At 49.7% G+C, this 10,000-nt stretch overlaps 1 non-coding gene across 1 annotated transcript; it reads right to left on the reverse strand.

Moving 5' to 3' along the window:
* Positions 1–9,050: 9,050 nt before the first annotated feature.
* LOC125386959 lies at positions 9,051–9,205 on the reverse strand. The gene has a single exon (XR_007227561.1). It is a non-coding gene; the product is annotated as a 5.8S ribosomal RNA (ribosomal RNA).
* Positions 9,206–10,000: the final 795 nt, after the last annotated feature.

Raw genomic sequence — 10,000 nt, forward strand, 5'->3', positions numbered from 1 at the left:
ATGGTTTTCTCGTCAGGCGCTTCGTCGCGCCTCCTCTTCTTATTGTGGAGTCTTGCCCTGATTTCGACTAGGAGGTCAATAGGAATGACTCCGGCGATAACCTGCAGTGCCTCGGTTGACGTGGTTCTGTAGGCCTTGGTCACTCGCAGGAGTGCCATCCTCTGTGACCTTATCAGCTTGCTCCTCGCTTTCCCCTTCAGTAGGTCGCTCCAGCCGGCTGCGGCGTATGTGGTTATCGGCTCGTACAGCCCTCTGTACAGGGTACGCATGGCCGCATGTCCGAGTCCCCACTTCGCCTTGGCCACCCTCGCGAGGCTGTTGAAGAGTTTTTGGCACTTACCTGTTATTGCCTCCACGTGCTTGTTGACCTTTAGCCCTCCTTCGAGGTGCACTCCAAGGTATTTGATTGCCTGCTCCAAGTAGATAGGGACAGAGGGAATCTCGTTAATCCATTCATGCGCGTCACTAATTAGATGACGAGGCATTTGGCTATTTTCTATGACTTTTACAAGTTCACACTTCCGAGGAACCCCCTCGTAAGGTTTTTAAAACTTGATGTTACCTCAATTGATTGAACAATTTCTGGTAACACTTGACCACGGACAAACAAATATTTGTGTATATAATAAATAGTAATTAATAAATTCATATGTACAATTTGATTAATTAATAAATAAATAAATAAATAATAAACGAATAAGACATAGACAGTGTCTGGGATTTTGGTTCATAATCATCAATCATCAATGAATATATTGCACAGCTCTATCGAGCTTCTCAATACGTTTAAAAGCATAGTCTTTATGTCGTTATTGGCGATTCCCAGTCGCTTGAGGACTTTCTCGGTATTAGGCGTGATAGTGCCTCTACTGCCCAAGACCACCGGGAGAATCTCTCCTCCTTTAGCGTTAAATACCTCTTTTAATGCCTTAAGGCATGGCCGATACTTTTCTACTTTTTCTTTCTCGGCTAAGGCCAGGTAGTTTTTGTTCTCGTAGCGGACAGTTACGTCGACCACGAGAACCCTTTCCCCGTTTTTAATTACGAGGTCCGGTTTGAATAAACTGCCTCCGGCCTTAATCGTCGGCTCCACGAATACTTCATTCTTCTTGTTATTTTTAAGTCTTTCCTCGAGGAGGGATTTGACCTCATCGTGCCTCTTGATTCTTAAGCCTTTGGTGTGCTGACACAGTCCGAGTATGTGTCCAAGGGTCTCGGGCTGGGCTCGACATCTTCGACATGTTACATCGATATTTTTGTCAGCCCGTGCCAGCACCGATCTTGTACCAAAGGTGTTGGTTCGTAATCGAAGGGCATCGATGAGCCTCGATGGTTTGAGTAGACTATGGTCCTCAAGCCACAAGTTGCCAGTTTTATTTTTAATAAAATCAGGGACGCCTTGTCCCTGGCATTTTAGATCAGCCCATTGGCTGATATGCTCTTTTCTTAAGCGTTTTCGAGCTTTCTCAATATCCTCCAAGGAGGCTGGCCAATTGATCCGCAAGGAGTTGGCCGTTAATTTTAACTTTTTATTGGCTGCTTCGTCGATTAGGCCAGCGACCGCTGGATCGATCGAGTTTGCGATCTTTATTGCACTTTTTAGGGTACCGAGTTTGACTATATGTTCAAATCTCGGTAAGCCTAAGCCTCCACAGGCTTTTGGAGTGTAAAAGAAGCCTGTGGCAGTGGAAGGCATAAGATGTAAGATGATTTTAACTTCCTGCCTGACCTCGCTGTCTAGTAGTTTGAGGACAGTATCACTCGGCGGACTAACAAGTAGGTGATAAATATAGCGAGGGAAGATATATTTGATTAGCAGTTCCAGCTTCTGGCCTGGCTTGAGGGAGAGTTTCCTCACCCTTTTCACCACGCTCAGAAGTTCTGGAACAATTACACCACAATGGACGCCTTTCCATGGCCCGATTTTGGCGCCCAAATATTTGAAAGCCTCATCGGGATCTACATTGGGTATTGTTTGTTTCCCGATTTTAAGACCTGGCTCTTTAATGAACCAGGTATCTTTTTTAGCCACAACCTCGAAGGTTTGGCATTTTTCGATAGAAAGTTTCATCTGGAGGCTTTCCAGATAACTAGTGAGAATATTGATTTGGTGTTGTGCTTCCCTCGCGTCCGCTCCAAGTAATACAATATCGTCAGCGAAGGCCAGAACTGATACTTGGCGATTTTCAGTAACGTTAATTCCACTGACTTGCTCCTCGATCTCTTCCAGCAGTGGCTCTAAGCATATATTGAAGAGTAAGGGCGATAGGGGGTCGCCTTGCTTAACTCCTCGGCGGATCAGAATCTCGATCCCGCCGTCTTTAGTTTTTATGGTAGTTTTTGTATTCTTGTACATCTCGTCGATTAACTCGACTATAGGGTCGGGCACACCCTTTTTTGCCAGACAAGGTTTTAAGGCTGCATGAGGCACTGTGTCAAATGCTTTCGAGATATCCACGATAGTGAATATCCCGCCGCGGTTTCTCTTGCTATGGTTTAGGGCAGAGTTTAATAACTCGATGTTGATTTTACATCCGTTTTCGGATGTAAAGCCCTTCTGTCTCATATTTAACACAACGCCTCTTCTTATCCTCCCGTCGATAATAGAGGAGAAGATTCGGCCTAAAATCGGACTGATTGTAATGGGTCGCCAGTTCTCGACCCGGCTGCTTGGCTTATTTGCTTTAGGAATAAGAGTTGTTCTATTTTCCTTCCATGCGGAAGGAAAATAAGAACAATAAATAAGTATATTATAAATTTTAGCCATTATGATGGGCAGGCCGGGGATGGTTAAGTGATCTCGCTGTAATCCATCCGGTCCTGCAGCAGCTTTCTTTCTTATTCTGCCGATCTTCTCCCCCACATCCTCAGCCGTTATCGGCGGGAAGATCTCGGATAGGGATAGGTTGGGGGCTCTTGTAACTGGAATCGGGACGTATGTGGAACCCACTTCTCCCCACAGCTTTTCGTAGAGCCCCCTCACTTCCTCTGATCCGGGAGGTTGTCTGGCTGGTTCGAGATATGCCTGATCGTTATTGACCACGGCATCAGCCAGTCTCCTTGGGCATTCGTGAAATAACTCCTGGCAACGAGCGTATGAGAATCGCTTTCTGGAGTTTCTATTATTTTTTGGGCTTTTTGTTTTGGCTGCTCTTTTAGTTTTTAAATCCTTTTGGTTTTTATTTATTTTGTTTATAAGCTCGTATAGAGCTGTGCGTATAAAGTGATCGAGACTCTCCGTTAGAGAGTCTCGATCATCTTGGTGCTCTTCCCAGATTAACATCAACCGATTGTAAACCTCCCTTAAAATAGGGGGCACCTCGGTTGGCTTATTTATTTCGTTTTTTAGCGAGAGCTTCCATTCGTGGATGCGCTCTTCGTTCTCGTTGCGGCCTACAGGCGATCCAAAACTGGCATTGCCTGAACTAACGAGATCGCACCCTCCCTCTGTTGCCAATGAGATAGCCTCTTGGGGGCTTTCCTCACCAATTAAGTTTAACTTTTTCCTTTGGTACTTGATTTGATCGATAGTTTTCGTGGTGAGGAATTTACTAATTTCTTTATTGGGGTATTTATGATTTTTAAATATTCCCCATAGCCCCTTCAAGAGTGCTACCTCTTCTACTCTCCATGACTTTGTATTTTCTTCTGGGGGGTCCGCTCCCCTTCTTTTGATATTTCTAACGGCAGGGTGCGCATGCCGTTCGTGGGTGGATAGCCCTCTGCGCGATCCGAAACTCATGGGACAGGCCTCACAATAAAACTGTCCTGTCCTGGCCTGGCTGCTAGCGCCACCACACTTAGGTATGTGACATCTAGCCCCATGAAGCTTCGGGAAGCATTTCGCGCAGTTAATACAAGACCAAAAGATCGGGGCATCCGGGTGGTGTTGTGTTAAATGCCTGTCCAGGTCCGACAGATTTAAAAAGAAAAGGTTAGTTTCCCTTTTCTCGCATTCTGGACAGGTAACCCGATTGCCCACGAGCGGCACAGTAATCAAACTCATAGCCGGGGACGTTGCCTGGTCGTTACCCGTAGTCCCCTCCGAAGCGGATAAATCCGCCACAGCGCCTCCGGGACTGAGAGGCGCTGCGTCCGAGGCACTATTCTCCATATTGTCGAATTTAACTGTTTTTTATGAACTCGATACAGATATCCAATCGTAATCCAAATCGTGTCCTTGGCCTTAAGAGAGTCATAGTTACTCCCGCCGTTTACCCGCGCTTTTTTGAATTTCTTCACGTTGACATTCAGAGCACTGGGCAGAAATCACATTGCGTCAACACCCTTGGGGGCCATCGCAATGCTTTGTTTTAATTAGACAGTCGGATTCCCCTAGTCCGTGCCAGTTCTGAGCTGAGCGTTGAATGGCGGCCGAAGAGAACGACCGCGACGGTAAAACCGCCACGGAAGCCTCGCAGCAAGGAAGATCCGCGGGAGGCCAAGGCACGGGACCGAGCTCGGATCCGGGGTGCGCGACGATATCCCCCCCGAGAGAGAGATACGCCGCGTCCCGTTCAGCTCGCCCAGGCCCGGCACGTCAGCCAAACCCGCTTCCCGACCAAGCCCGACACGCCCCGCTCCTCAGAGCCAATCCTTATTCCGAAGTTACGGATCCAATTTGCCGACTTCCCTTACCTACATTAATCTATCGACTAGAGGCTCTTTACCTTGGAGACCTGCTGCGGATATGGGTACGAACCGGCGCGACACCTCCACGTGGCCCTCTCCTGGATTTTCAAGGTCCGAGGGGAAGATCCGGACACCGCCGCAACTGCGGTGCTCTTCGCGTTCCAAACCCTATCTCCCTGCTAGAGGTTTCCAGGGAACTCGAACGCTTATACAGAAAAGAAAACTCTTCCCGGATCTCCCGACGGCGTCTCCAGGTCATTTTGGGTTACCCCGACGAACACTCTTACGAGGGCCCGAATGGTATGCGGTTCCGCTGCCGGGTTCCGGAATAGGAACCGGATTCCCTTTCGCCCAATGGGTGTGTTTCTTTCGCTCAATTTTTATTTGTTTGTTGCAATTTGTATGATCTTAGGACACCTCATCTGCATAGGATTTCTCTTAGGGCTTAGGATCGACTGACTCGTGTGCAACGGCTGTTCACACGAAACCCTTCTCCACGTCAGTCCTCCAGGGCCTCGCTGGAGTATTTGCTACTACCACCAAGATCTGCACCGACGGCGGCTCCAGGCAGGCTCACGCCCAGACCCTTCTGCGCACACCGCCGCGACCCTCCTACTCGTCAGAGCTTCATGAAGGACGGTCCCGAACCCATGAGGGGAAAACGAGACTCGCGTGCCTTCCCACTTGCCACTGACGGCGGAGTATAGGCGCGACGCTTCAGCGCCATCCATTTTCAGGGCTAGTTGCTTCGGCAGGTGAGTTGTTACACACTCCTTAGCGGATTCCGACTTCCATGGCCACCGTCCTGCTGTCTTAAGCAACCAACGCCTTTCATGGTATCCCATAAGCGTCGACTTAGGCGCCTTAACTCCACGTTTGGTTCATCCCACAGCGCCAGTTCTGCTTACCAAAATTGGCCCACTTGGCACTCTGATCCAATATCTCGTGGCTTCATGATCCAAGCAAGCCAGAGATCTCACCCATTTAAAGTTTGAGAATAGGTTGAGGTCGTTTCGGCCCCAAGGCCTCTAATCATTCGCTTTACCAGATGAGACTCGCACGCGTTCGATGAGAACGGTCGAGTGCCAGCTATCCTGAGGGAAACTTCGGAGGGAACCAGCTACTAGATGGTTCGATTAGTCTTTCGCCCCTATACCCAGTTCCGACGATCGATTTGCACGTCAGAATCGCTACGGACCTCCATCAGGGTTTCCCCTGACTTCGTCCTGACCAGGCATAGTTCACCATCTTTCGGGTCCCAACGTGTACGCTCTAGGTGCGCCTCTCCTCGCAATGAGAACGAGACGCCCCGGGAGTGCGAGGCCGCATAGTTGCGCGGCCCATCCTCCCTCCATCGACGCGAACGCCGATTTTCACTTTCATTTCGCCTTTAGGTTTTAATGTCCCAATGACTCGCGCACATGTTAGACTCCTTGGTCCGTGTTTCAAGACGGGTCCTGAGAGTACCCAAAGCAATAGCGTCGCCGACCGGTAATTCGAGATTTGGCCAGTCCAAGATATCCGCGCTGCTAACAGCTGCCAATACCCGAGCACGGGACGTAAGCCCGAGACTGCGGAGTAAGGGCGAAGCTTGCGGCGGTCCAGACGCACACACACATATTCGAGAAAATGGATTGGTTGCGGCCCGATACCGTGCGTGTACCGTCGTGCAGTCGGCCGGGCGACCGAGGGTCTGCCGCGTACGCCGAAGCGACGCGACAGGCGCCCACTCGGGCCGTAGACCGACACACAACGGGTCGCGACGTTCTACTAGGGGAGAAGTGCACGACTACGACACCGGCGCGTTCGACACCGAAGGTGGCGTGCCCTCGCTAATGGAACCACGAAGGCCCACCCGGAGCATCGCTCACCAACGGGAACCGGCGCCGTCGACGATGAATCTCCCCATTCGATCTTTTGGGTTTCTCAGGTTTACCCCTGAACGGTTTCACGTACTCTTGAACTCTCTCTTCAAAGTTCTTTTCAACTTTCCCTCACGGTACTTGTTCGCTATCGGTCTCGTGGTTGTATTTAGCCTTAGATGGAGTTTACCACCAACTTAGGGCTGCACTCTCAAGCAACCCGACTCTAAGGAGAGATCCTCCCGAAACGCGTTCCGGTCGCTACGGGCCTGGCACCCTCTGTGGGTACATGGCCCCATTCAAGATGGACTTGGACGCGGTTCGACGTCACGGGATAAACGGATCCTCCCGAACACTACATTTCCCAACGGCGGAACCGCGGGATTCAGTGCTGGGCTAATTCCTGTTCGCTCGCCGCTACTAAGGAAATCCTTGTTAGTTTCTTTTCCTCCGCTTAGTAATATGCTTAAATTCAGCGGGTAATCTCGCCTACTCTGAGGTCGCTTCAACGTCACGACACGAGACAAAAATGTGATTTTTTATTCAAAGAAAAAAAAAACACGTTCGTGCCGTGTATGCGCGAACACTTCGAACAAAGCTATGAAACTCCAGTACGAGAGAAGGTGATATTTTTTTTTATCTCTATATGCGAAAATCGCCTCAAAGAGAAAAAAAAATAAAAAAAAATAAAAATTCGAATAGAACGAGAACACTCTTTCCTTCCAGAGAAGCGTTTTAAGCATCGCGCCAAAGTGCCCTTTTTTCTTCGTACGTCGTATCATGTTCGAGCTAAGACTCACGCCAGACATCCTTAAAACGATCGTCGGTGATTTTTAACGCCCGTCCTCAGTCCCTTACAGCCGTTTCTCTACTCTCGACAAATTCCAGCGGTTCCTTGTTTTCTGCCGGCACAGAGATCGAAACGTCAAAGTTTCTTTGCTCTGTACCGACGACGACGAAAACGCACGGGAACGCACGCAAGTGGAAAAGCGAGCGAGACGTACACTGTGGTGTGTTCGGGGACTGGACGACCGTCGACGTTAGGATGCGCGGTCCAGCGATAGACGCCGAAAAGGCATGGGATGACCAACACTCTCTGTTTTCCAGTACTTGTAGCGCCGAATTGCCTTAAAAAAAATCACACGCGCGCACGACTATCACGTCGTACGCGCGTGTATACCTCGTCTTTAATTAAATCAAAGTTTCACTCCAGCCTCGCCAAAGGGGATCGTCATCTTCCTCGTCTACGATCTCTCCTGTACGTGTCCAGAGATTCTCTCTGACACGACGACGACGACGACCATCCAACGACTTTGTAACGGACTCTCGTGCGCATCTTCGTCAGGTACGGAAACGTTGCGCAACACCTCGAGCTTGGTAAAACACCCGTAGCCGATCATAGACACGCGCTAGTTCGCACACGATTTGTACGATTTCCGACGAACGTGGCTTTGGGCCAGGGCCGGCGGGCAGAGAGATACGCGAACGACGGGGAAAATTCGTCCCGATACAAGTAACGCGTACTCTCCGATCTCCGCGCAACGCCTGGGGATCATCTCCCTAAGTCATCAGCGTTCGAAGAAATCACGTGTGCGTTCCCGGATCTACGGCTCTCTTTCGGGGATAAATTACAAGCACAGAGTATATTAAACGCAACGACGACCCATCGATGCGACGGTCCTCGTCGTTGTCAGTCGCTCGCGCGCGTGCAGAGTATATCTCTACGCACGAAGAGACGGAGTGGGCATTAGATCCCTGGGGCTATTCGAGTAAAACGTCTTAAGAAAAGACGGTTGTACGGCAAAATTCCGCACCGTTACCAAGTTTACTTTTATCTGAGGCTGTTCTCATTCTCTCCTCTCTCGACCGAGTTCCCATATTTGCTTTCTCTCAGTCTCGCCAAAATAATATTCATTTAAGACGACGTCGGGGGCGCGGACATCGTGCACATCGAAAACCTGCAAACGTATGCAAATCTGCTGATATGAAAAAAAAATCGGTCACGAGGACAACACTACGTATATATATATATATATATATATATAATATATTCGATAACCGACACGAAGCGGTGCATAAGCGGGCGGTCGTACGAAAGAACGACTCACGACGCCGCTAGCACTCACGCAGGTCCGTGACGGTTCTCTCCGCTCTTATTCGTATCCTTCTTCGTGCTCTTCCTCCGACTCTGAAACGTTCTACGTATCGTAAGAACGACGGCGGGTTGTCGAAGGCACCAAGGGACAGAGAGAGACAGAGGTAGAATTTCGTAGTGTCTCCCGTGAACACGATAGTTTATATATCGAGCATGCGTACGAATTGCACGGTCTCGGCACGACCGCGACGAACGCCGACGAGCGTCCAACAATCGCTCGTACGTCGCGTACGTTCTCTCGCGTCCGCTCTTGTTCGTATCCTTCTTCGTGCGCTTCCTCCGACTCTGAAACGTTCTACGTATCGTAAGAACGACGGCGGGTTATCGAAGGCACCAAGGGACAGAGAGAGACAGATAGAGAGGAACGACACGCAACGCAAGCAGTCTTAGGTTTACGTGAGCAACCCTCAGCCAGGCGTGGTCCAGGAATTGTATCCGTGGACCGCAATGTGCGTTCGAAATGTCGATGTTCATGTGTCCTGCAGTTCACACGTTGACGCGCAATTAGCTGCGTTCTTCATCGACCCACGAGCCAAGTGATCCACCGTTCAGGGTAATCTTTTTATATATTTTTTAAAACTTTTGTACTCCATGTACTCTTAATACTCGGTTCGAGCGAAGCCGAGATCCGACACGACCGACCAACGGGAATCGGACGCGCAGAAGTCGCCGGAAGATCGACGACACGAAAACGTTCGAAAATGAAATCCGACGAACGCGCGAAGATACGCGCGTCCGCCGGCCGGGCGAAAAGTACATTATGATATATAACAACCATCGAGATCGAAGCTCCGTTCGTCAGGAAACGACGGGGATATAACACCCGATTCTGAATCCTCTGTTCAGCACACGATCTCGCGAAGAAATACGCACGGTGGCTAGCCCATATATATATATATATATATGTGTGTGTGTGTGTATAATACGATACTACGCATTCCTCTCGTCCAATTATTCAAGAAAAAGAGCGTGCGCCTCCATCGTTCGGGTGATGTAAAGATTCGATGGGACTCGCGCGACCCTCGGCCTCGAGCGGTCTTTCCTCCCAATATCCAGAAGCCGAGCTTTGAAAAAACTCTAGCGACGGCACGGGTGTCCGACTCACGACATCGAGGCTTCGAAGTCGGCGATCTCCTCCGAACGGATGGCGATCGCGACGACTCAAAGCGTGAAAAATCGACGAAAGAGAACACATCTCCGTTCAGGTGATTGTTTTTTTTTAAATAAAAAAAATTCGATGGGAATCGCATCCATCTACCTCGCGCGGTCTTTCTTCCCAATATCCAGAAGCCGAGCTTTGAAAAAACTCCAGCGACGGCACGGGTGTCCGACTCACGACAACGAGGATAGA

This window comes from Bombus terrestris, unplaced genomic scaffold (assembly GCF_910591885.1).
Source record: "Bombus terrestris unplaced genomic scaffold, iyBomTerr1.2, whole genome shotgun sequence".
NCBI lineage: Eukaryota > Metazoa > Arthropoda > Insecta > Hymenoptera > Apidae > Bombus > Bombus terrestris.